The 27,914-nt window shown below is 41.3% G+C and overlaps 1 long non-coding RNA gene across 1 annotated transcript; it reads left to right on the top strand.

Moving 5' to 3' along the window:
- The first annotated feature begins 609 nt into the window (after positions 1-609).
- LOC102147283 (uncharacterized) lies at positions 610-24,394 on the top strand. Its single transcript, XR_010579225.2, has 3 exons — positions 610-888; positions 5,930-6,058; positions 24,287-24,394. It is a non-coding gene; the product is annotated as an uncharacterized lncRNA (long non-coding RNA).
- The last annotated feature ends 3,520 nt before the right edge of the window (positions 24,395-27,914 follow it).

Here is a 27,914-nt window from a genome sequence, read left to right as displayed (position 1 = left end):
TGCTGGTCTAGAAATCACTCTTGAGAATCAGGACTTTACCAATAGAACTTCCCTTTGGGACGCTTGAGAAATCAGCCAGTCAACATGATCAAGAGCTGGCTGGAAAGTCAGGCTCTTTTCCTCCAGACCTATTTGGGTCTTGAGGCCTTGAACACCCATGGGTCCCTTCTCCCCTCTGAACCCAGTTCATCCTCTGTGTCCCGGTTTTTCCATCCCCGAAACACCCAGATCTTCATGCGGGTTCTGCGAAGAAGTGGCAAGAACACAAACCCTGACATCAGCATCCTGCCCACTGGTAGGCAAGCTTTGCTCCTCCCTGCTCCACTCTGATGGGGAGGGGACAGGGGACAGATGTAAGAGCTGTTGAAAGAATTGAGTTAACCCAAGGGAACCACCTGGCACATAGTAGATGCTTTCCCAATGAGATCTGTTGTTTTCAACACTCTACCATGCCTATCTGGTCACTGTCCCTTCCTGGGACACCCTAAAGTGGCTGAAGAGCTGTCCTGCCAGGGACATGACCTGGCTCCTCCCTACTCATGAGTTTCCTGCCAGCCTTTCCCATGACATCTTTCATTGCTTTTCAGTCCATGATTCATCTAAGCAAACGCTTAGTGTTTTTTGTAAGCATGCTCACCCCAGTTCTCCATCATCAGGGCCACCCGGGAATGCTCTTTTAAATAGCAGATTCTTCTTCTTCTTCTTCTTCTTTTTTTTTTTTTTTTGCCAGTTCTTGGGCTCTAACTCAGATGATCTGCATCAGATTCTTTGGAAATGAGGCCACTTCTGCATTGTTAACAAGTTCCATGGATTCTCATGCACGGTGAAGTTGAAGAATCACTGTTCTCCACGATTTTGTGTCTGTACCGGAGAAGTTGGCTCAGAGATGTATGTATATTATTATCATATATTGTTAAAGCTATTTTGACAGATAACATCAATAACAATGACTGTAATTATTGAGCATTTACTAGGTGTGAGACCTTATAGCAAGGTGCAGGCAGCAAACTACAGCCCACTCGCCAAATTCAGCTCACCTCCTGTTTTTGCAAATGAAATTTTATTGGGTTCTGTACTGTCTATGGCTACTTGCACGTGCCACAACAGCAGAGCTGAGTACTTGCAACAGGACCCCAGGGTCAGCACAACAGAGAATATGTATTCTCTTACCTTTTAAGAAAAAGAGTTTGCAGAACTCTGCCAGAGATCAGCACAGACCCTGTGTGCTCAAAGACACTGTGTCCACTCTACCGTGAAATCATGGTCAGCCCTTAAAAGTGATGCCATAGAACAATAATTTCTGCTACTGAAAAATGCTCACATTGGAGAGTTAAGTAAAAAACACAGAGAGGCTAGATTTCAGTCTTGAGCAATTGTTGCTCTGTGCCTCACTCTCCTTTTTGGAAAAATGGCAGCAACAAAAATAGTTCCTCCTGGCATTTGTGAGGATTAAGTGAGAAGACTAAAGTAAAGGGCTTGGCCCCATGTCTGACACATCATAAATACTCTAAAAAAGCCTACAGTCAGTCTTTAATCTGCATGGTAAGTAAGATTTTCGTTCTCTCCAAGTTGCTTGTCCACTTATACTAAATGTTTGACAAAATTTTGCAAAAAGTTATGCATGCCATACAAAAGAACAAAGTCATGCCCTTTGCAGCAACATGGATGGAGCTGGAAACCATTACTCTAAGTAAACCAACACAAGAACTGAAAACCAAATGCCTCATGTTCTCACTTGTAAATGGGAGCGAAACATTGAATGCACATAGACGTAAAGATCAGAACAACAGTCACTGGAGACCACTAAATGCGGGAAGGAAGGAAAAGGGCTGAAAAGCCACCTATTGGGTACTATGCTCACTACCTGGTGATGGGATCGTTTGCATTCCAAACCCCAGCATCATGCACTATACCCATGTCACAAATCTGCAAATACACCCCCGAATCGAAACTAAAAGTTGACAAATTTTAAAAAGTTATGCATGTGCTTGCATAGCTGTATGATAGGCAAAGGCACTGGTTTGCTGTTTGCCTGTTTATTGTCAGGATGGGTCCTGCCTCCTGGAACTTTGCTCTATCCCCACCTACTGTTCTGCAGGACCTCATGATTCTCAGCAAATCACCTGTAAATTGCTCCCTGACATAGTTTCCGGTTGCCACCTGCAGTGTTATTTACCTGTGGATTTTGTTGATAACAAATGCCTCTGTGTGCCTTTACACAAATTCCTCTTTTCTTCATCTGGTCTTGGTTTCTCTGCCTTTAAAAGGGGAGCGTTAGGAGGAGATGGTCTCTGAGTCCCTTTCTAGCTCTCACATTCCGCTGCCTTGGGATGGCAAGGCAGCTTACACACTTGGAGTTTCTACCACGTCCAGCCCCCTCGCTGTGCTCTGGGGAGAGGAAAGCCTGTAAAACAGAGCTTCCCTCCTTCTGGGCTGCTGGGCGTGGTGACCCTTTCAGCAACTCTGGGATCTGGATTAGGAGCTTGAGCAATGCCCCTAAGCCTTGCACTCTACTTAATTTCCTTGATTTATAGCCAGGATTTCTCACACCTCCAGGGGAGAGAGGTACTGCCATCTCAGTCTGATTCCCAGGCTGAGCTCACAATTCCTCGGCCTGTTTATCCACGTCTTGCTACAACAGAGTCCATCTCCAGGGGCCACTGTGCACCCCTTTTGAATAAGGTGGCATAGCCAAGCCCTGGCTCCTCTCCACCTACTAGGATTTCCTCTCATGGAGGTGGCTTTGGGTTCTGATGATGCACACATCCTAGCCCTGAAGGCTGCCCAAGGGACAACACGTGAATTTTATCAGCAACCCCTAGTGGGGCCTCCTTGGACCCCTAAGATCCCATTTGTTTGTCTGACATTGGGGGTGGAGACCAACACAGCCCCCAAAGGTAGGGCTTGTTGAGTCTTGGGGCGGCTGGAGGGTGGGTGCAGGCCAGCAGTCGGGAGCAGAAGCCCTGGGGAGGGAGGGTTGGCTCCAGCTTCAGCTGGCAGTCCTTCTGGGTCAGAGGGGAAGTTGAGAAGGGAATCCAGGATCTGACAAGACCCAGGAGGGGAGGAGGTCAGGATAGGGAAATAAGGACGTGAGAATTCTGTCCTCCTTTCTCATGGCTTTCTCTAACTGGAGCCAGGTTTGCTTCCAAAGCAGCTGGTGTAACCAAGCTGAGTCCAGGGAACTGGAAACCCAGGCATATCCACAAGCAATATGGATGGGGAAGTTGTCGCTGTGTATACAGTAGGTGTCCACACAGATGCCACAAGCTTACCTCCTACTGGTCCTTTGCCCAGATGCCAATGTTGACACCTTGGGAACCCTTATGCAAATCTGCACGCAGCTCAGTCTCCTTCTCTGTTTTTCTTCCTCTTTTTTCTCTTTTACTCATTATTTTTCTGTTGTGGTCCTCTCTTTTCCTTGCTTTCCTCTCCTTTCCCAGCTTTATCTCTCCCCTTTTCCCTTGTTCTCCTGTCATTCTCACTATCTCCCCGTCTTCTCTCCCACTCCTCTTTTATATTTTCTTTCTTCTTTTTATTCGGTTTCCTCTTTATCTATCACTTTTAACCCCTTCCCTTCTTCTGTTGCACTTCTTTTCCTCCTGGAACAGTCCTTTTCAGTGTGGTCCCCAGACCAACAGATCAGCATCACCTGGGAACGTGTTAGAAATGCGAATTCTTTGCCCTCACTCCAGACCTGCTGCCTCAGCCACTCCCGGAGTGGAGCCCAACAATCTGTGTTTTTGTAAGCCTCCAGGGGAGCCGATGCAAGCTAAAGTTTGAGAATCATGATATGAGAGGAAAATGGCAATTTTCAAAAAAAAAAAAGGAGTATCTTTGAGTGCTGATCCAAAAAGCCATCATTTCTAAACATGTAAAGCCCTCCTGTACCCATTAGCTAATTTGGACATTGGACCACCAGCCTGGCTGAGATGCTTTCAGAAACAACACAAGCAATTACACTCAAGTTCTCTGATTACTATCAGGCTGCTTTCCCCTCGGCCAACCTATATCTTTCCTGTTCCTGGACTCTGCTTTGCTTCCTCTCCTTCTCCGGTTGCTTTAAGGAGTAAGACATCAGGGGACACTGGGCCTTATATCCAGCAGCTCATAGTCAGGATCAACATTTGGCAAAGTGTATTCCTCAGATACTGATAGGGATATTAATAGAAAAGGGTACTGTAGTCAAATACAGGTTGGGAATGCTCAGTAAACAGATTTCTTGATTGCAGAAATTTTTAGAGTCCAAGTGCATAGTAGCTCTTTGTTGTTTCTTCCCCCCCCCCCCCCCCCCACCAAGGCTCACTGTGTCACCCAGGCTGCAGTGCGGTGGCATGATCAAGGCTCACTGCAGTCTGAACCTCTTGGGCTCAAGAGATCCTCCAGCCTCAGCCACCAGAGTAGCTGGAACCACAGACGTGCACCAGCACAGTGGCTCTTAAAAGAGGGTCAGTGCTAGTAGCATATCATGAACTTAACCACAGAGCTCCATTTTCCACTGGGCATTGCACAGGATAAGTACATTTGGAAGATGCTAATTCAGGAGTTCATAACCTGACTTCTCAGGAGTGTCATCTGTCTTAGGCAGTGTCTGGTATGGAGGAAAGGAACCAAGATGGTGCTGAGTAGAGTATTTTGACCCTGAAAGGACCTGTGGATGAAGGGAAAGGGCATGTTCAAGAGCTCCTGGGCCTCCTGACATGTCCACCTGTTGGCGTCTAAGTGGGTGATGAACAGCCTTTTGTTCTCAGATAGTGAAGCCAGCTTCCCTCCGTGATACTGACTATGCTCTGATTTCAGGAGGAGGAATGAGGAAACTATCCTTACATTGCTCTTTTTTAAAGATGCCCAGAACATACCCCTGGAGATTCTCTTCCAGTAGATCTGGCATGAGGTCTGGGAATCTAGATTTTTTTTTTAAAGTTCCCAGGGGCTTGGATATAAAATGAGGGCTAAAAGCCACTGGTTTACATGAATCCATCCATGGTGTTTAAATAATGGTATGTTCAGGGAAATAGAGAAACCAGGGCTGTGTCCATAACCTTTGAAACAGACATAAGGGAAGACAGTCAGATCCTTTTTCTAACATCGTACATGGGGCCATCAGCAGGGAAAATGGACTGTGGTTTTGCTTGGGGGTGGTAACATTGAGGTGGGAGGAGAGAGAGGGAGAGCTTCTTATTTTCCTATAAACCTGAAACATACAAAACCATGGTTTAGATCAGTGACAAATAACCCTCTTTTTTTTCTTCTTCAGAAAGAATTATTCAGGAAAAATAAAACAATTTTATAGCCTATTTTTCCCACTAAATTTGAAAATAGTTTTATTGAGTCCCAAAAGGGGGAAATGTGTTTTTGCCATTGAGATGATCAACCTACTTTTAGCAGCAGAAATCTTTTCTCAAGAGAAGCCTTATATTTAAACTCCAACATATACCATATTTTAAAAAGGTCACACTACTAGAAGAGTAGATGGGAGATCTGAGGTCCAAGTAGTGGGTCGTTTTCTCACTGAGTTTTGGAGGTAATATAGGCATTTTTGGGGAACAAGAATGGGAAACCCATATCCTACTTTATGGATTCCTCCCCCAGCCAAAGTCAATGAGAAAATCAGCACTTCTCTCCCTCCACAAAAATGTTATTTTCCATGAATATTAAATTAGGTCACAACATGATAGCAGCTTCCAAATTTTTAACGTGATACCAAATCTCAAACTACATTTATTTTAATGAACTGGGATTCTAGCAATTGCACCTAAAAATTCCCTCTAATTTTTAGAATTCACATCACTTAAACTTGTACAGAGACTTCTTCATTGTTGCTGTTTTTAATCTGGGATTTGATAGAGTTCATGACTTTTTCGGCTCATCTGAAAAGACTACAGCAACAATAACAAAATAAACTTAGTGTATACTATGCTTATTCTTGCAGGAAGAAGTAACTGGAACAGAATCATCTGGCAAAATCAACTGAGAAAAATGGAAAAAAGTACCACCTGGTTTCCTTACTGGCAATATTTTTAGTGGCAGTAATATCCAAATAATGTGGATCTCAATCAAGGTAATAAACAGATCCATCACCTTCCAAAGTTTTCCTCTCTCTCTCTCTCTCTCTGTCTCTCTCTCTCTCTCTCTCTCTCTCTCTCTGCGTGTGTGTGTGTGTGTTAAGAACATAACATGAGATCCACCCTTTTAACAAATTTTAAAGTACACATTATTGTATTAACTACAGGCACTATGTTATAAGAAGATCTTGAGAACTTATCCATGTTGCATAACAGAAACTTTATACCCATTGAGAAAACAACTCCTCAAGTCTGTCTTTCCCCAGCCTTGGCAACCACTATGCTCATCTCTGCTTTTATGAGTTTGGCTATTTAAGATTTCTCATAGAAGTAGGATAATGCAGTATTTATCCTTCTGTGGCTGGTTTGTACCACTTAGCATAATGTCCTCCAGTTTGATTTATATTGTAAATGGGAAGGTTTTCTTGTTTTTTTTAAGCCTGAATGATATTTTGTTGAGGTTGCTTCCATGACTTGGCTACCCATGAGTGCTACTTGGAAGTATAGATTATCTCTTCAAAATCTTCATTTCAATTCCTTTAGCTATAAACTCTGGACTGGAATGGCTGGATCATATGGTAGCTCTATTTTTAATTATTGGAGGAACTTCTATTTTGTTTCCTAAAATGGCTATACCAATTTACATTCCCACCAATAGTGTACCAGAGTTCTTTTTTTTCTACATCCTTGCCAACACATCTATTTTCCCTTTGAAAATAGCCATTCTAACAGGTATGATGTGATATTTCATTGTGGTTTTGATTTGTGTTTCCTGATGATTAGTGATATTGAGCACCTTCTCATATATGAGGGGACTTCAAAAATTCGTGAACAAAAACTTTATCTTTTACATTAAAAGATAAAATTTAAAAATGTAAACTTTATTTTTCTCAATGTAAGAATCATCAACTTCAAGACACTTTTGCAAACAGTAATACCAGCCATTTAGTCCATCACTAAAGAACCTTGGGCATTTAACCATGTTAAGACAGTATTTTTTACATTATTAACTGAAGAAAAATGGGTACCATTTAAATACTTTTTTAAGATTAGGAAACCAAAAGAAGTCAGAAGAAACCAAATATGGACTGGAAGGTGGATGCCTAATAATTTTCCATTCAAACTCTTGCAAAAGTGCACTTGTTTGATGAGAGGAATGAGCAGGAGTGTTGTTGAAGTGGAGAAGGACGTTCTGGTGATGATTTCCCAGGTGTTTGTCTGCTAAAGCTTTAGCTAACTCTCCTAAAACACTCTCAGAATAAGCAGATGTTGTAATTCTTAGGCCCTCCAGAAAATCAACAGCAAAATGTCTTGAACTTCCCAGAAAACTGTTGCCATGACTTTGCTCTTGACTGTTCTGCTTTTGCTTTGACTGGACCACTTCCATCTCTTGGTAGCCATTGCTTTGAATGTGCTTTGTCTTCAGGATCATCATAATAAAGCCATGTTTCATCTCCTGTTACAATTCTTCAAAGAAATGTTTCAGAACCTTAATTGTCCTTGTCCAAAATTTTCATTGAAAGCTCTGCCCTTGTCTACAGCAGGTCTGGATGCAGTTGATGGTGTTGGTGCCATTGAGTAGAAAGTATGCTCAACTTCAGTTTTTCAGTTGAAATTGCATAAACTGAGCCAACTGAGATGTCTGTGGTGTTGGCTATTGTCTCTGCTGTTAATCATCCATCCTTTTCAATTAGGTCACACACAAGATGAATGTTTTTCCTTACAAATCATTGTGGATGGGCCACCGCTGTGGGCCACATCTTCAACATTGTCTCCTCCTTTCTTACAGTGAGGTATCCATTTGAAAACAGCTGATGTCTTTGGAGCATCATCTCCACACATTTTTCATAAAACATCGATGATTTTACCGTTCTTCTACCCAAGCTTCACCATACATTTGATGTTTGTCTTTGCTTCAATTTTAGCAGAATTCATGTTGCTTTGATAAGGGCTATTCTCAAACTGATGTCTTACCCTTCCTAGTGCCTCAAACTAGATCCTGTTGAGATGTGTTGTAACAATTTAGTATAAGTTTATTTCTATGTAAAACATTTCTAAATCCATGCCCAGTTTTTTTTTGTTTTGTTTTTTGTTTGTTTTTTTATAATACACGTTTTCCATGAACATTTTGAATTCCTTTTGTACTTGGCCATTTGTAAATCATTGGAGAAATGTTCATTCAAGCACTTTTCCCATTTTTAAATTAGGTTATTTGTATTTTTGCTATTGAGTTGTAAGAGGTTCTTGTATATTTTGTATATTAACCCCCTATCAGATAAACAGTTTGCAAATATTTTCTCCTATTCCATAGGTTGCCTTTTCACTCTGTTGATTATTTCCCTTGCACTGCAGAAGCTTTCAATTTGATGTAGTCCCATTAGTTACTTTTTGCTTTTGTTGCCTATGCTTTTGGTGTCATATCCAAGAAATCATTGCCTAGATTGAAACTTCTCAACCAAGAGAAGCCTAGCACCAGATGGCTTCACTGGGGAATTCTAGCAAACATTTAAATAAGAATTGATGCCAATATATTTCAAGCTCTTCCAAAAAATTGAAGAGGAACAAACCCTTCCAAACATATTTTATGAGGCCAAAATTACCCTGTTACTAATGCCAGACAAAGATACTATAAGAAAAAAAAAAAACTATAGGCTAATATCCTTGATGAACATAGATGCAAAAATTCATAACAAATACTAGCAAATCAAATTCAACAGTACATTAGAAGTATCATACACCATGAAAAGTGAGATTTATCCCTGGGATGCAAGGATGGTTCAACATATACAGATCAATGAATGTAATATCCCATATTAAGAGAATGAAGGTTAATAAGCATATAATCATCTTAGTAGATACAGCAAAAGCATTTGACAGGATTCAACACCCTTTTATGATAAAAACTTTCAACAAATTAAGTGTAGAAGAAACTTACCTCAAAACAGTAAAGGTTATACATGAAAAGCCCACAGCTAATATCATACTTAGTGGTGAAAAACTGAAAGCGTTTCCTTTAGGATCAGGAACAAGACAAGGATGCCCACTCTAGCAACTTCTATTAAAGATGGTAGTTGAGGCCGGGCGCGGTGGCTCACGCCTGTAATCCCAGCACTTTGGAAGGCCGAGGCGGGCGGATCACAAGGTCAGGAGATCGAGACCATGGTGAAACCCCGTCTCTACTAAAAATAGAAAAAAATTAGCCGGGCGCAGTGGCGGGCGCCTGTAGTCCCAGCTACTCGGGAGGCTGAGGCCGGAGAATGGCGTGAACCCGGGAGGCGGAGCTTGCAGTGAGCCGAGATTGCGCCACTGCACTCCAGCCTGGGTGACAGAGCGAGACTCCGTCTCAAAAAAAAAAAAAAAAAAAAGATGGTAGTTGAAGCCAGAGCAATTAGGGGAAAAAGGAGACATTTAAAAAGACATTCAGATCAGAAAAAAAGTAAAATTATCTCTATTTGCAGATAGCATAATCTAATGACTCCATTAAAAAGTGTTAGAACTAATAAACGAATTTAATAAAGTCACAGGATAGAAAATCAGCATTTAATAATCAGTTGCACCAGGCATGGTGGCTCACACCTGTAATCCCAACATTTTGGGAGGCTGAGTTAGGTGTATAGCTCGAGTTCAGGAGTTTGACACCAGTCTGAGAAACATGGTGAGACCCTATCGGTACAAAAATAAAAAAATAAAAAAAATTAGTCAGGCATGGTGGCACACACCTGTAGTCTCAGCTACTCAGGAAGCTGAGGTGGGAGGATTGCTTGATCCTAGGAGGTTGAGGCTACAGTAAGCCATGATTGGGCCACTGCACTCTAGCCTGGGTGACAAAGTGAGACCCTCTCTCTCAAAAAAAATCAGTTGCATTTCTATACACTAAAAATAAACTATTGGCAAGAGAATTTAAGAAAGTGACCTTATTTACAATAGCATCAAAAAGATAAACATGCAAAAACAATTTTTTCTACAAACTACCAATAAAAACATCGACACAAAGATTAAAAAATACAATACTATTTACAATAGTATAGCTGTAAATCTGATAAAGCATATACAGGACTAAATGATATACATATACTAAAAAATGCAATATGCCAATGAAAGAAATCAAAGGTCTAAATAAATGGAGAGACATACTGTATTAAAAAAAGAATAAAATACTTAGAAACAAATGTAGCTATAAAGGCACATTGGTACAGTGAAAAGTACAAAACATTGATGAAAGCAATTAAAGAAGATACAACTAAATGGAAAGAAATCCATGTCATGGATTTGAAGACTTATTATTGTTAAAATATCTATTCTACCCAAAGCAGATCTGTAGATTAAATGCTATCCCCAACAAAATCCCAATGATTTTTTTAAATAGAAATAGAAAATATTCTCTTTCCTTGTTTCTACCAGGGTTGAAGAGAGACCTTTTGGGGAGAGTTTGAAGGGGGAATGTCCTTGCGTATGTGTAAGAAAATTGAGGATGGTAAACTGTTCACTGGAAGTGACATGGGGTGAGCCATGAAATGCATCCTCAATGACATCCTTTGACAGACTCAGCTAAAGAATGAAATTCCTTTTCATTTCATTGATCGGCTGTTTGACATGGTCTGGCTGTGTCCCTGCCCAAATCTCATCTTGAATTGTAGTTCCCATAATCCTCACGTGTCCCATGGGAGGGACCTGGAGGGAGGCAATTGAAACATGGGGGCAGTTACCTCCATGCTGTTCTCCTGATAGTGAGATCACAAGATCTGATGGTTTTATAAGGGACTTCCCCCCGACCCCTACTTTGCTCATTCTTCTCCTTGCTGCTTCCATGTGAAGAAGGACATGTTTGTTTCCCCTTCTGCCATGATTGTAAGTTTCCTGAGGCCTCCCCAGCCATGCAGAACTGTGAGTCAATTAAACCTCTTTCCTTTATAAATTACCCAGTCTCAGGTATGTCTTTATTACATGAGAACAGACTAATACACTGTTGAAGGACACTTTTTGAATTCTTCATCACTCAGAGGTGAAAAATCAAAGGTCAATTATGCTGCATTTATAAACAAGTGTTTTTGCTACATTTCTTTAAAACTACTCATGATTTGACATTTTAAAAAATGAGAATGGCTATGCCATGACTAGTGAATAGGGAGATGTGAATAATACACATCTTCCATGAATGTTTTGGAGTCATTGAAGCCTTTAGTAATGGACTAAATGGCTGCTGTTATTGCTTGCATAATCTGCATATTTGGAAGGTCTCAGTTCATGGGCTACCTTACCCTGGATCCTGGCCAGTCTGAATCCTGTGCACCTGGGGGAGCTTAGAACAGTGGTTCTGCAGTTGGGGTGCCTGGACTAACAGCAGCAGCATAACCTGGGAACTTGTCAGAAATTTACGTCCTCGGTCCCCATCCTGAACCTGCTGCATCAGAAGCCATGGGGGTAGGGCCTAGCAACCTGTGTTATACTAAGCCCCCCAGGACATTCTGGTAGCCACTCAAGTTTAAGCACCCCTGGCCTTTTCCAAGGTTTTGGTGGCTAAGCCTGTTACAAAGCTCCCCCTTTTTTCTGAATTCCCCTCTCTAACCCTGGTCTCACCCTTAATTACATGGCAAAGGTGTGCATTGGGGGTTAAGAGTTCAGACTCGGAAGTCAGAGTTCTGGGTTCTAGATTCAGTTGTACCCCAACCAGTTGGGTGACCATGGCCAAGACAGGTAATTTATTTGTGTTTTGGTTTCTTTACCTGTAAAGGGGGGGGGGGAGTGATAATAATAATAGTGTTTGTCTACAATAGTGATTGCAATGATTAAATGAGTTATCACATTAGGGAACCCAAGCAGTGCCTGGCACATATTAGGTGCTCAAGATATGTTACTGGTCGGGAACGGTGGCTCACACCTGTCATCCCAGCATTTTGGGAGGACAACAGGGGCAGATCACTTGAGGTCAGGAGTTTGAGACCAACCTGGACATCATGGTGAAACCACAACTTTACTAAAAATACAAAGAAAAATTAGCTGAGCTTAGTGGCATGCACCTGTAGTCCCAGCTACTCGGGTGGCTGAGCCAGGAGAATCTTTTGAACCTGGGAGGGAAAGGTTGCAGTGAGCCAAAATCGTGCCACTTCACTCCAGCCTGAGTGACAGAGTGAGACTCCATCTCAAAAAAAAAAAAAAAAAAAGTTACTAATTGCAGTTATCAGTCTCCCACCTAGCAAGTAAGTGCTTTAGGTAGAGAACACGTGCTCTGATGGATTTTTGTCTATACAGTGCCAAGCTGCAGGCTAGATACCAAGTAGGCACCCCACTGCATCCCCCTTGGTCATGGTTTTCCATTCCTGGCTAAAGTTTAGATCTTGTCCATTGTACTTGTTAAAAAGACAAGGCACTCATTTTTTCTTTTCTTTAATTGAACACCTTGTGCATGCCAGGCAATAGGCCAGGCCCTGTGCAAACATTACCTCACATAATCCTCATTGCCAGTCTAGGAAGAAAGGAATGTCCTTACGTAACAGAGTAGAGGATAGACTCAGAGACGCTCAGTGGTTTCCCTGGTGTCAACAGCTGGGTAAATGGCAGAGCCAGGATTAAAAAGCAGGTGTGTCTGAATTCAACATAGAGGGTTCCTCTAGGGAAGAAGTGAACTCTCTAAGATAGAGACTGCCTTTTCCTTTACTGGAAATACTCTTATAAATTTTTCTAATTATAATGTGACCTATATTTGTTTAAAACTTCAAACAACATAGAAATATGACATATATGGCGAGTGGACATATTCTTGTAACTCTACCTACCAAGAATAAACACTTTGGTAATCCAGTAGGCATAAGCCTGATTTTTTAAGTACATGTAAAAACACAGACATTCACTGTTTTTCTTAATAAAAAACAAAATCATACTTTACATCTTTTTATACATTGCTATTTTTAACTTCATCTACCGAAACATCTTTGCATGTCAATACATCCATTTGCTAATGTCACATGGATTGAAAACTAGATCTCCTGGCTCCTCCCAGCTCTGTCCCATTCCAGGACCATTTTCTTTATGCCAATTGCCAATATTTCTCAGCCAAAAGCTGAGACTCTTGGCAGAGTTTTTCACTTGACCCAGTGTACCTTCATGTGTAAATAGGCTGTTCTCTAATTATAATTCATGATGTTTGCATGTAATAGAAGTCCTGCCTGAGAAGTGTTAACTTCATTGGATATCAACCACAGAATTTTTTTCTTCCAAATCACCAACCCCCCCTCCCAAAAAGAGAAAAAAAGGAAAAGAAATGGCCAGGGCTACAGACAGGCCTTTATTTCGAATACATTGCCTGAGCGCTTGTATTAGGTCATGTTTTCTCTGGCGAGAACTGCCCTTGTATTTTTTTTTTTCCTGTCCGTTTAGTCTATAAATGAAATGGAGTTACTGCCCCTATTAAAATGGAACATTGTGCCCTTAGTTTGCTCTTAACGGGTGGGAAAACCCCATTAAGTGTTTGTGAAATATGTCTTAAATACAGGAATTTTAATCTAGTGGTCTAATAAATCCCTCTCCTCTACTCAAATGAAAGTCTTAGGTTTTCCGGCATCTGTTCAGTTATTTGTTCACCAAAACTGCCTTACAAAAACCTGACCCTGACAACTATGAATTAAGGACGTTTCTTCCATCAGGATTTTTTTTTTAAAGATGTCTTTCAAAGTAAGAAGGAACTTTGACAGGTGTATTCCATGGTAAGACACTATTTTTGAAACATGCCTGGAATTCTTGCTCTTCTAGGGTAAAAGCCATGAAATCTCTATGGCTGCCCCAGGATGTGACAACTCATAATATTCTAAGACCTAAGACTTCATAAAATTGTGAGTCCATTCCTTTGCCTCAATGTTCAATGGCTTCTAAAAAGTACACTCTCCTTTGGGAGCATATTTCACAGGAGTTGGAAAGTTCCTCCTTAGCATATCAAGCTGGAAATAAGTAGATTAAATTCATCTCTTCTGCATATTTCTGTCTACTTTTTTTTTTTAGGGAAAAGGTGTTTATTAGGAAACTCTGAGTATATTTGCGTGTATAAGTTCTATCTTTTTATTGGAAGCAATAGGAGAAGATGTACACTTACATTTGAGGTCAAAGTTTATATTTTTTAGCCCCAACAATTTAATATTTATTTCCTAAAATCAAGGGCATTTCCCTTTATAATAAAAATGAAACTATTAAAAATGGAAGTATTAAATTCAGAACACTAGTATTGACACATTGTTACCCTATAGTTCTCAGATGTCATTCAAGTTTCCCCTGTTGTCTCTATGATGTGTTTGTAGGCTGGCACGGTGGCTCACGCCTGTAATTCTAACACTTCAGGAGGCTGAGGTGGGAGGAGGCTAAGGTGGGAGGAGGCCAAGGTGGGAGGAGGCTGAGGTGGGAGGAGGTTGAGATGGGAGGGTTGCTTGAGTCCAGGAGTTCAAGACCAGCATGGGGAACACAGCAAGACCCACCTCCACACGTAATAAAAAGATTAGCCAGGTGTGGTGGTGTGCACCTGTAGTCCTAGCTACATGGGAGGTTGATGAAGGAGGATCACTTGAGTCCAGGAGGTCTAGGTTGCAGCAGTGAGCTGTGATCACACCACTAGGATACCCCATCTCAGAAAGAAAAAAATGATGTGTTTGTAGCCAAAGGATCCAGTTCAAAATCACACATTACATTTAGTTTTCTTGCTTCTTTTAGCTTCCTTCCAGTCTGGAGCAATTCCTCAGTTTTGCTTGACTTTCCTGTGTGTCTAGTGTATTTCAGCAGAACGAGGTAGAATGTACTTCAAAATAAACAATATCCGTGGGGATCCCACCTACACTGTGACTTTTGAAATGGGATGGAAGTAGGAAGGGAGCGTGTTCCGGCAGACATCTGGGATTGATACTTCTCAAAAAGTTCACTTGAAATCCATGGTCGTGATGTGATTCATTTCCTCTTGCCTAAGGGGTAGGTCTCACTGCTCAGGTATTCATTCACTCACCAACTTCCTTCCTTCCTTTATCCCTTCCTTCCTCCCTTCTTCCTTTCTTCATTCCTTCCTTACCCTTTCCTTCTTTCCCTCCCTTTTTCTTTCTCTCTCTTTTCTTTCTTTCTTTCTTTCTCTTTTTTCTTTCTTTCTTTCTTTCTTTCTTTCTTTCTTTTTCTTTCTTCTCTTTCTTTCTCTTTCTTTTTTCTTTCTTTTTTCCTTCCTTCCTCCCTCCCTCCCTCCTTTCTTTTCTCTTCTTTCTTTCTTTCTCTCTCTCTCTCTCTCTCTCTCTCTCTCTCTCTCCCCCTCCCTCCCTCCCTCCTCTTTCCATTTAACGAGGCAGCAGATATTTGAGTGTCTATTAAAATAAGGGGAAAAAAAAATAAATGCACTTTCCCAGTGAGTATGGACCTCAGAATCCTCCTCAACACAGCATCTCCAACCCATTTCTTCCTATAGGCGTGCTAGAGGAAAACATGAGAAAGCACATCTTAGGTGGCCAGGGATTCCCAAACACCATGTGAAACAGGGCCTTACATGCAGAAAATACTTATGGAATTAATTTAACCTGGTGTTAAATAATCTTTCCTTTCAGGGTAGGAGAGGAGATGAGTCAAAGAGCAAAAATAAAACAGAGAAGAAAACCACATAATACAATATTGAGTCAAGTATGTGCTTGTTCCTTTTGTTGCCTATCCTGAGGAGGACAGACGACTGGAAAATTTGAGTTGCTAAGAGCTCAGGATTGTCCCAGATACTATTATGAAGATAAAAGAGGAAGTGGAACTGAGTTCATTAATAGTGACTAAGAAAACCCTTAATGCTTGTTTTAGTTTGTGATTTTAGAGATCATGCCCCACCAATTGGTTCTGCCCTGATATAGTTTCCTGTCAGAGTCTTGACACTTGAAGATTTGATCATTATTCAGAGTATTTGTAAAAGTTCTTTTCTGAGTGGGGAAGGGGAAGTGGAGTGCAATATAAAAAAATCTTGCTTAATTTCTTGGAATAATTTTTTTTTACTGGTGATAAGATCTATAAACTTTGAGGATAGATTTAACTTGGGGAAAGAATAAAATATCACACAGAATAAATAGATAATTTACTTGGTTATACTAATCTAGAGTCGAGTAACTAAGATGCAATCATGATATTTTGTTTAAAAAAAAAAGTGGCCAGGCTCGGTGACTCACGCCTGTAATCCCAGCACTTTGGGAGGCCGAGGCAGGTGGATCACCAGGTCCGGAGATCAAGACTATCCTGACCAACACAGTGAAACCCCGTCTCTACTAAAAATACAAAAAAAGTAGCCTGGCGTGGTGGCGGGTGCCTGTAGTCCCAGCTACTCGGGAGGCTGAGGCAGGAGAATGGCGTGAACCCGGGAGGCGGAGCTTGCGGTGAGCCAAGATTGTGTCACTGTACTCCAGCCTGGGTGACAGAGTGAGACTCTGTCTCAAAAAAAAAAAAAAAAAAAAAAAGAATAAATGGGCTGGGCACGGTGACTCAGGCCTGAAATCCGAGCACTTTGGGAGGCTAGGGTGAATGGATGGCCTGAGCTCGGGAGTTCAAAACCAGCCTGGGCAACATGGGGAAACTCTGTCTCTACTAAAAATACAAAAATTAGCCAGGCCTCTTGTCACATGCCTATAGTCCCAGCTACTCAGGAGGCTCAGGCATGAAAATCACTTGAACCTGGGAGGCAGAGGTTGCAGGGAGCAGAGGTCACGCCACTGCACTCCAGCCTGGGCGACAGAGCGAGACTCTGTCTCCAAAAAAAAGGAAAAAGCCTAAATGAATAATAATGTTTTTTTGTGCCTCACTTGTAAATGCCCATTTAGACATTTCCAAAGGCCATGTTCAAAAAGGAATTCCAAGAACATTTGGTGGGAGGGGGACGGCATCGTATTTGTTCTGAAGAAATACTTGTGAAAAGTTGTCATGTGACAAACTCATTCAGGTAAGGTGACTAAAAACCTACGTTGTCACTTTATCATTGCCTCCTACTTCTCTTCTGACTGGCGCCTAGAAAAGAGAGATCCGAAAGAGGGAGAGAATAATCCACAATTAAGATCCAGATTATTTTAGGGGAAAGGGAAAGGAAGGAATGAGAGCAAAAATTGGGCCCTGGGGGTATTTCGAGACTGTTTTTGGCCATGCTTTGCTGCCATTTGGCAAGGCAACCCTGGCCTTGTGTCCTTACAGCCATCTGACCGATGATGGCCGGAAGCCGACTATGACAGAGGCTTGAGATATTGCAGATCGGGTTGGGGAAGGTCAAAATAATTAGTCATTGGAGATGATATGAGGAAGAGAAGGAGGGGGAGGTTGGGGGAGTGGGTGCAACAGTAACAGTTCTAGTGTTGGAGCTGAGGAAGCCAACTCTGAAACATTTGGACCTTTGTTGTCTGACATTGCTTTTGCCACTCCTTCCTTCCTCCCACCTTTGCCTTCCCCACCACCTCCTCCAAACTCCCCTGCCCTCTATCTCTGCCCCCGCTGATGACCTCTCCATGTGAGTCGTAGGCTTTTACTACCCAAGATTTCTTTTCTCCAAGCAAAAGAGAGAAGAATTTATTTCATTCTCAGCAGCATCCCTGGCCAGCCTCATCAAAGGTGAGATGCTCCCAGGCTGACCTTCCTTTAGGACTGCCATTGGGCGGGTCGGGGGAGAAGACATTCCAAGAAGCAAGGGGGCACTTTCTGAAAGCGCTTTTATTACCCACGCTGCTGCCCTGGCCCTCCCCCATCATTCAGCCTACTTTGAAATTAATTAATGCACAGCTCAGAGAATGTGGGCTTTATCTAATAAAACCTCTCCCTTACTCTGCCCTTGCTCTGAACCCATGCCTCAAGCATTTTAGTGAATTTGAGGCTGTTGACGTGGGTGGATTGACAGCCCTTGATTTGGGAGGCCTCCCTCTTTGACTGAAGACAGGTAGAGACAGTGGCGGCAGCAGCACCCAAAACAATCTGGCTGTTTGTTTCTCTCTCTCCTGGAAACACCCAGCCTTGGGGGCCAGGGCTGAGCTTAGATGCTGCCTTCTCTGGAAAGCCTTTTTAAAGTCATGCACACTTGTGATTCTGAAACGTTGCTGCATGTTAGAATCATCTGGGGGAATTTTAGAAAACCCTGGTGTTCAGGTCACATCCCAGACTAACCACGCTAGTTTCTGTCCGTGTGATTCTAACCAGCAGCTAAGTTTGAAAACCAATGGTCAAGAGCAGTGCTTCTTAAGCTTTCAGTTGCAAATGAACCCTCTGAGTGAAGATGTTGTTAAAACGAAGATTCTGATTCAGTAAGTACGAGGTGGGATCTGATATTCTGCATTTCTCGTTTGCTCCCAGGTGACAATGACACCACCAATTCACAGACCACACTTTGAGAAGCAAGGTTCTATAGCAATGGTTCTCAATTCTTACTGTGCATCAGAATCACCCGGAAGACTTGCTGAAACACATACTCCTGAGCCCCATCCTTGCAGATTCTGCTTCAGTAGGTCTGGGTGGAGGGCCTGAGAATTTTCATTTCTAATAATTTCCCTGGGTGACTGATTCAGGAACCACAGTTTGAGAACCACTGGCCTAGACTGCTTTGCTCATGCCCCCCTCCAGGTCTTCCAGAGTGCCTAGGCTGACTTCGTTGTGGCAGTCATTTATTCGATCAGCTGGTATTTACTCGGACACTTCCCATGCTCCAGGGGTTGTACCAGGCACATAGGAGGCAGTGCCTTGTAGCTGTTGTCAGCAAGAACTTTAAATATGGAAGATGCGTCGTAAATTCCAGCCTAAGCTTTTTAGCTTCCTAACGAGGACAGATTGTTTTATCTATACAATCTGTCATAGAAGCTATTATATGTTGGAAATCTGTCTCTACAGAAAATACAAAAATTAGCTGGGTGTGGTGGTGCACCTGTAGTCCCAGTTATTCAGTGGCTGAGCTAGGAGAAGATCTATAAATATAGATCTGGAAGATCTATAATTACCTTTGACACTCGGCTCTACTTTGTAAGCTACATTTATTTATTCTTAGTTTCTAAATAGTATTACCATGGCCAGTGCCTTTCTAACAATTATAGAGTCATTTTATTTGTGAGATTAATGGTCTGAAACTTGGGTTTTATCAGAGATCTCTGGACTGGATGATAGGCGTGTTAAGAATTAACAGCCTGTAAGTTCTGGGATACCTGTGCAGAACATGCAGGTTTGTTACATAAGTATACACATGCCATGGTGGTTTGCAGCACCCATCAACCCATCATCTACATTAGGTATTTCTCCTAATGCTATCTGCCCCCTAGCTACCCACCCCCTGACAGGCCCTGGTGTGTGATGTTCCCCTGCCTGTGTCCATATGTTCTTATTGTTCAACTCCCACTAATGAGTGAGAACATGTGGTGTTTCGTTTTCTGTTCCTGTGTTGGTTTGCAGAGAACGATGGTTTCCATCCATGTAGCTTCATCCATGACCCTACAAAGGACATGAACTCATCCTTTTTTATGGCTGTATGGTATTCCATGGTGTATATGTGCCACATTTTCCTTATCCAGTCGATCATTGATGGGCATTTGGGTTGGTTCCAAGTCTTTGCTATTATGAACAGTGCTGCAATAAACATACATGTGCATGTGTCTTTATAGTAGAATGATTTATAATCCTTTGGGTATACCCAGTGATGGGATTGCTGGGTCAAATTGTATTTCTGGTTCTAGATCCTCGAGGAATCGCCACACTGTCTTCCACAATGGTTAAACTAATTTACACCCCCACTAACAGTGTGAAAGCGTTCAGTGTTTCTTTAATAGTAAAGACATTTTCATTATCAAAGAATGATGTTCATGTTTTTCTAGAAAAGCTATCATTACTCCATTTGTTTAAACTTTTATCTTGAATAAAAATAAAACAAGCAAAAAAAAAAAATTAACAGTCTTTGGCTGGGCGCAGTGGCTCATGCCTGTAATTCCAGCACTCTGGGAGGCTGAGGCAGGTGGATCTCTTAAGGTCGGGAGTTCAAGACCAGCCTGGTCAACATGGGGAACTCTGTCTTTACAAAAAATACAAAAATTAGCTGGGTGTGGTGGCGTACCTGTAGTCCCAGCTATTCAGTGGCTGAGCTAGGAGAATTGCTTGAACCTAGAAGGCAGAGATTGCAGTGAGCCAAGATCATGCCACTGCACTGCAGCCTGGGTGACAGAGCAAGACTCCGTTTCAGAAAAAAAAAAAAGAGTTAGCAAGGAGGAGATTGGGTGGACCAATGCTGGGAATAGAATCCTGAGACTGAAAATACTGTCATTAAAAGTATCTCTAATGTCCTTTGAAGTGAGGAGGCTCATTGCCTTTTCCCATTTCAAGAATCTCAGCAATTCTGAGGAACCAGAATTTTCCCTTTAAATTGAACTTCTGTCTTTCTTACTTTATTGTCAGTCCATTTTTAAGTCAAATTCCTGAGATATGATTCACATGTAAAAGCTGTGAATATTTAATGCGAACCACTTGATGAGTCTGGAGGTAAGTGTATACCTGTGAAGCTATCACCACAATCAACACCATAATCATTTCCCTCACCTCCAAAAGTTTCCTTCTGTCCTCTTTGTTTAATGTGGTTATTATTGCTGTGATAAGAGGACAATGTAAGATCTACACTTCTAGCATATTTTTAGTATGCAATATGGTTAACTATAGCCACTATGTTGTTCTCTGGATATCTAGGACTTATTTATCTGACATAATCAAAACTTTGTATCACTTGACCAATATCTCTCCATTTCACCCTCCCTGTAGGCTTGGCAACCACCACTCTGCTCTCTGCTTCTGTAAGCTTGACTATTTTAGATTCTTCATAGAAATGGGTTCATCTAGTACTTGTCCTTCTGTGCCTGGCTCATTTCACTCACCATAATATCCTCCGGGTTCATCCACATTGTTTCAAATGGCAGGATTTTCTCGCTTTTCAAGGCTGAGTAACAATTCATTATATGTATATACCACATTTTCTTTATCCATTTATCTGTCAATGGACATTTAGGTTGCTCTCATGTCTTGGCTATTGTGAATAATGCAATTCTGATTTCAATTCCTTTGGATATACACCCAGAAGTGGGATTTCTGGATTATATAATGATCTATTTTTATTTATTTATTTATTATTTATTTATTTAGAGACAGTCTCGCTCTGTCACCCAGGCTGGAGTGCAGTGGCACCATCTCAGCTCACTGTAACCTCCACCTCCTGAATTCAAGCGATTCTCCTGCCTCAGCCTCCCAAGTAGCTGGGATTACAGGCATGTGCCACCACGCCCAGCTAATTTTTTAATTTTTAGTAGAGACGGAGTCTCACCATGTTGCTTGGGCTGGACTCAAACTCCTGGCCTCAAGTGATCCACCTGCCTTGGCCTCCCAAACTGCTGGAATTACAGGTGTGAGCCACTATGCCCAGCCATGATGACCTATTTTTAACTTTTTGAGCAACCTCTACACTGTTTTACATAGTGGCTGCACCAGTTTACATTCTGACCAAAATTACACAAGAGTTCTCTTTCTTCCACATCACCACCAAAACCTATCTTTTTAAGACAGTAGCCATCCTAACAGGTATGAGGTGAGATCTCATTGTGGTTTTGATGTGCATTTCTCTGATAATGTTGAGCATCTTTTCATACATGTTGGTCATTGGTATGTTTTCTTTGGGAAAATGTCTATTCAAGTCTTTTACCCCTTGAAAAATCTGGTTCTTCTTTACTTCCTTCTTTCCTTTCTTCTTTTCTTCTTCCCTTCTTCCCTTCCTTTCTTCTTTATTTCTTTGCTTCCTCTCTTCTTTTCTCTTCTTTCCTTCCTTTCTCTTTCTTTTCTTTTCTTTCTTTCTTTCTTTCTTTCTTTCTTTCTTTCTTTCTTTCTTTCTTTCTTTCTTTCTTTCTTTCTTTCTTTCTCTTTCTTTCTTTCTTTCTTTCTTTCTTTCTTTCTTTCTTTCTTTCTTTCTTTCTTTCTTTCTTTCTTTCTTTCTTTCCTTCCTTCCTTCCTTCCTTCCTTCCTTCCTTCCTTCCTTCCTTCCTTCCTTCCTTCCTTCCTTCCTTCCTTCCTTCCGTCCTTCTTTCCTTCCTTCGTTCCCTCCTCCCTCTCCTCTCTGCCTCTCTCCTATCGAATTGTAGGAGTTTCTTATATCTTTTGGAGATCAACCTTTAATTGTACATACAGTTTTGGTTTGCAAACATTTTCTCCCATTCTGTTAGTTGTATTATCATTTTGAAGTTTTTTTGTTCTGTGAAGAAACTTTTTAGTTAGATATAGTCCAATTTGTCTGTTTTTGCTTTTGTTGCTTGTGTTTTTGGTGCCATATCCAAGGAATCATTGCCAACGTCAATATCAAGGATACTTTTCCACATTTTTTCCTAGGATTTTTATAGGCTAGGATATTTATAGCCTCAGATCTTCATTTAAATATTTAATTCATTTTAGGTTTGTTTTTGTGTATGGGGTAAGATAAGGATCCACTTTCATTCTTTTGCACATGGATATCCAGTTTTACTAACACCATTTATTGGACAGAATACCCTTTCTCTATATGTATTCTTGGGACCCTTGTCAAATACCAACTGACTATTTATTCACAAGTTTATTCCCGGGCTCACTATTTGTTTCATTGGTCTACATGTCTGTCTTTATGCCAGTGCTATATTGTTTTAATGCCTGTAGCTTTGAAACAGATTTTCAAATTAGGAAGGTGTGATGAGTGCTTTGGTTTCTGGGTAACTTGTGGTTCCATAAGAATTTTAGAATTTGTTTTCTATTTCTGCAAAAAAAATGCCATTGGGATTTTAATAGGATGGTATTGAAACTATAGATAGCTTTGGGTAGTACAGACATTTTAACAACATTATTATTAATTGTATCAGTCCATTTCATTTAGTTGTCATCCAATAGTCTGAAAGCTTACTGAGGATAAGAATTACATCAGAAAATTCTCCTTTTATCTTTCTTGATTAATGCGCTAGTGCATAGTAAATATTAACTGAATGAGTGAATGCAGAGATAAAGATTAAGGGCCTCAAGGAGGGTGGTGGAGCTGGAATTTGGACCCAGCTCTATGTAAGTTTAGAATCTCTTCCTGTCCTAAGAATTAAATTTTTCCAGGCACCTGAATTCACTCACATATAATTGAGAAGAGGCTATGGACTCAAAAGACTGGAGTCCTTTTCTAACAGCTTTGAAATCATAAAGATGCAAAGAATGAAGATTTCTTTTCTTAATACATTGACAAATGTTAGCACACCATAGAAGGAATTTTCCTATGTTATTGGAGATACTTCTAGGTCATGCATTGTCCTAGCAAAGCTACAAATACTTAATTATGTTTCTACCTTACCTAAAATGTGTTTACCTCTCCAGCAGGTTGCTCTTTTAATAACTGCTATGAAGCAGAGCCATGGGTTCTTTGTATATCCCAGTCTACTAGAGTCAGGTGGAGCCATGTCTCCAATTCTGTCCAGTGGGCTGTGAGAAGAGGGAATACATGTCATTCACATGCCAAAGCACACAAAATCAGATGTGGGTTCTCCATGAGCTCTCTTCCCCTTCTGTGGTGACCATGGAGGACTAATATTGCAGATGATGCAGCTAAGACTAGGTAGTCAATGGATCCTGCCATCAGCCTGGATCCTTGAATGGCTATGTGGAGCAGAGCCCCCTTACATTACCTGCTGGACATACAACACAAGTAAGAAGTCAACCTTTATGATATTGAATCACTAAAATTCCAGAGAAATTGTCTGCAAAATAGTCTAGCCTCGTTTGAATAATTTAAATCCCAACAGAGCAAGTCAAGTTTGTTCTCTCATGGGGACCTTTGTTAAAATTGATGGTCTTCCTGAATTCTTTTCTTTTTCTAGCAATTCAAATTCTACTCATCTCCCACAACCCATTTAGCCTGTGACACCGTCATTGGCAGCCATAGTCAACAATGATTTCTTCCTGTAGTTCATTCATTTCACAAATATTTCATGAGTATTTATTATGTGCCAAGTAGATTAAATAAAAATTAATGAGCCTAAGTACTAAGATAGAGAAAGGACATGTTTCCTGGCCTTAATACCTCTCTAGGACCTTTTTAGTCTCTGATTACCTTATTTTTTCACAATGTGTTTATATGATCTTCTGCTATAGTTTTATGAGTGTTTGGCTGGCCAGAGAGGATCCTGATGTTCTTAAATAACCTTTCTTTTATGCCCTTTTCTTCTCTCTTTTCTCTTCTCTGTGAATTTTTGCTGCCTTAGGCTGTCAAATAAACACATTGCTAGGAGGATCACCTCAACCTGTAGGAGCTTCCTTCCTGCCAAGAAGCTGGTTCATTCACCACTGAGCATCATCATCATGGAATGTAAGTGCATGCTTTGCTCTGGGCTCTCAATCCCACTGGGACTTGGACCTGGACTCAGTCAGCTGCTTGATTTTCAGAAGGGAGGCTGACCCCGTGGGGCAGGCAAAAGCTTGTTTTGATAGTCATCACCATGTGGAAGCTGTGTGTATGTGCCAGTTTACACAGCATCAAGGTGTTACATTTGCTACTTGGAGTTTGACTCCACAAAGAAAAGCACTGCAGGTTTAGGGAAGCTTAGTTTTTCCTGGCTTCGATGCTCTCCTCTAGATGGAAGGGGACCTGTAACAGCTGAGTTGAGAGATAACCCATGATACCTGGAGCCCAGATTGGGGAAATGCCCTGCTTCATGTAGCACAGTGAGTGGGGATCAGAGCTGGAACTAGAAACCAGGACTCATGGGTCCTAATGCAATGTCCATCCTTTCATATCATACTCTCTGGCTACACTTTTCAGGACAAATATAATCATTAAGCCTCCCTTATGAGGCAAAATTATCTAAATAAAAATAATAATTAGTAACGATAATTTCTACCTTATAGTTAACACCACTCAGTCTATACCAGGCTTGAACAGGGTAGACCATCTACTAAGAGTGTAGTAGGCCCTCAATAAATAATAATTGGATGGGTGAATGAAAGACAGCATAGTAAAGTGCTTAAGAGGAGGGGTGGGGTTCAAATCCTGGCTCATACAGTTACAAGCTGCAAGACTTTAGCAAGTGAATACAACCTCTCTGTGCCTCCTTCTCTGCAGTGTTCACATCGGCATAATAATATTTATAACCATTGAAAGGATTGAATGAGGTGGTGCAAGCAAACACTTACTGGCACGCAGTGGGTGCTTGATAACGGGAAACCCATTACTACCCTTATCATCATCATCGTCATCGTCATCATCTTCACTCTTGCTTAGAGTAGAGGGAGGAACAGAGAAGATTAAAGTTAGAGGCAGGAAGCCTACTTAAGAAGTTATTGTAATTATCCACTCAGTATCTCCCATTACTGAGCCCTTTCCACCTGTGCTAAGTGCTTGATGTGCAATATCCCAGGTAACATCACTCTGAGTTTTATGTGTGCATTAGACAAAATAAAAAGCAAGCAGGATTCAAAATATTTGTCCCCACTCCAAGAAAAAACCTGCCTGTGTCATCACCATGAGCCTTGTCCCAACATCCCAACTTTGTAAGGCATTTTCCAAAATGAGAGAAGATTCTGCACAATAGAAATTTGGATGTTGGGCCACTGAGAGTTTCACAACTTGTGTCCCCAAAGTATAGTGCCAGCCACCGTTCTTCTATGGGGATTCGAGTTTCATCAACTTTATCACTGGGGTTGCTGGAGAAAAGGTCATAGATGTGATAGATGCCCTGAAGCCAGGAACAGCTGTGTCTAGTAGCATCAAACATGAATGGGACTCTGGGTCAGTCTCATATTCTTTTCTCATAGGGACCAGCGTTTCTCTTTCACCAAAGCGAAATGCTTAGGGAAGCGTTACCCTGCCATATGTCAGCCTTGATGGATGAGCCAGTGCTACGATGGATTTACCAATCCCATGACATGGTATAAAGACTTTCTCAGACCTGGCCACAATTTTGATATTCTTTCTGAGAACTTTGGAGAGGCAGACTGATGCTTTCATTGGTCATCTGAAAAAAAAAAAAAAAAAAAAAAGAGTCACTACCAAGTCGGTAGTGCTGAGCTGAGGTCTGTGGAGAAATTCATGTATAAGTTTGGTAAAGCTTCCGGGTCTTCTGGATCCAGGCAGATCTTGACAATTCAGAACTGTCCTATGAATTGCTCTGAGACCATCTCCATGTAGTTCTCCCATGCGATTAGTTACATCTCCTCCTGAAGCTTTCATGGGATGAGCAATTTGACGACTAAAAAACAAAAAAACAAAAAAAGCTTGAGACTGGAGTGCAAATTATTATTTGGAAATCTTACCTCCTAATGACCTTATTTCAAAGGCAGCTTTACTGAGTTTGGTTGAAGATATGAAGGTAAGAAGTGCCTCTGCAAATTTATGTAGGGTGGAGGTGGTATGTCCAATTGCCCACATGACACAGTGCTTGTGCAATGCAAAGAACGTTCAAGAATCATCTGCTGTAGGAATGACAGAGAAGCTTCTTCTCAAAGTCTATCTTTTATCAGTGAGTAGTGGCTCCCTGAAACTCTCGGCTGAGATAGATCCTGAGAACTCATCCGGGTTCAATGGGAAAAATAAATAAAATGATTGACCAGTGATGTCTGTTGTGGATGCGACAATAGAGAGTTATGACCTGTGAGCCAAATATATATTCTCCTACCTGCTGTCCAATTTTCTCATTTTCTAGATGGGCAATCTGAGTTTCACGTAAAAATTACTTGCCCAAATTTACATAATGTACTACAAGGTAACTCTACATTAAGTTAATGCCATTGTGTCTTTTCTACCACATGATAAAAATTAGCTCCAATCACCCATGAGAGGAAGCAGGCTGATTAGAGAAAAAAAAATTGTGTATGGCCTCACAATATAAGTTAGATTTAGTTTGCTGGTTTCCACCAACATCTAACATATTGGTGACTTATGCAGTGTGGTTTATTTTAAAGCTGCCCCCAGGTTTTTTTTTTGCTTTGCAAAGAGCCTGAATTATTTTAACGGGCCACTTTGTGCCAGTCATTTACAAGCCATGGGAACTTCTTGAATTTACACAGTCAGATTAAAGTTATTGTGAAACAGGGTGATGCAGCTTTCACAGGGGATATCCAAGCGACAGGGGTTGTTGACTTGTTATTTGTTGAGTGATGGGCCCTAAACTTCCCCCAGTGATATGTTACACCACCCTGATCCTTTTTCTTCCATTTCCATGGTGTCCTCTTCCAGACTGGCTGGCGCAGCTGAAAAATAAACACTGAGTGTCCCCCGCATATGGTGTGAGGAGTGGGAAGAGAGGAATCATATTTATTTTAGATGCACCCTGGAGATCTTGACACTAATGCATTTCTATCTCTCTTCTCAATTCCATGAGTGGACGCTTAATATGATCTCTGGTTATTGCAAGGGAAGAGGCCAGTGTGACAGCGAATCTGGGATCCAACCCAGACAAACAGTGGGAAAGCAAATATCTTGACAGACCAGTATGGAAAATTCTCCTTTCTTTAGAAGACAGATCTGTCCTTCTTATTTAATCCCCAGCACAGCTGCTCTCCTCAGGGCATAGAGACATCAAATGAAAACGGATTCTGATTTGGGAATCATAGGGGGAAATCTAATTTCAGATTATTCCTTTTTCCACAGTCTTACCCTGCTGGAGGTTCAAGCCAAGACATAGAAAGAGGACATTACCTGGGACAGGAATTAATGCCTATCACTGGGGATGCCTGCAGCACCATTGTCACCATTGGCTGCAGTTCACTGAGTGCTTCCTCCCTGCCAGGCACCTTGCACACCTTATTTTCAGTCTCCGCAGCTGCCTTGTTGAGGTTGGCTCTCTATTCTTCTGTTTCACAGTTGAGGAAACTGAGGTTAAGAGATGTGAATGA

This window comes from Macaca fascicularis, chromosome 11 (assembly GCF_037993035.2).
Source record: "Macaca fascicularis isolate 582-1 chromosome 11, T2T-MFA8v1.1".
Lineage (NCBI taxonomy): Eukaryota > Metazoa > Chordata > Mammalia > Primates > Cercopithecidae > Macaca > Macaca fascicularis.
The sequence above is the reverse complement of the archived record's forward strand: the minus strand, read 5'-3'. Positions and strand labels throughout refer to the sequence as shown.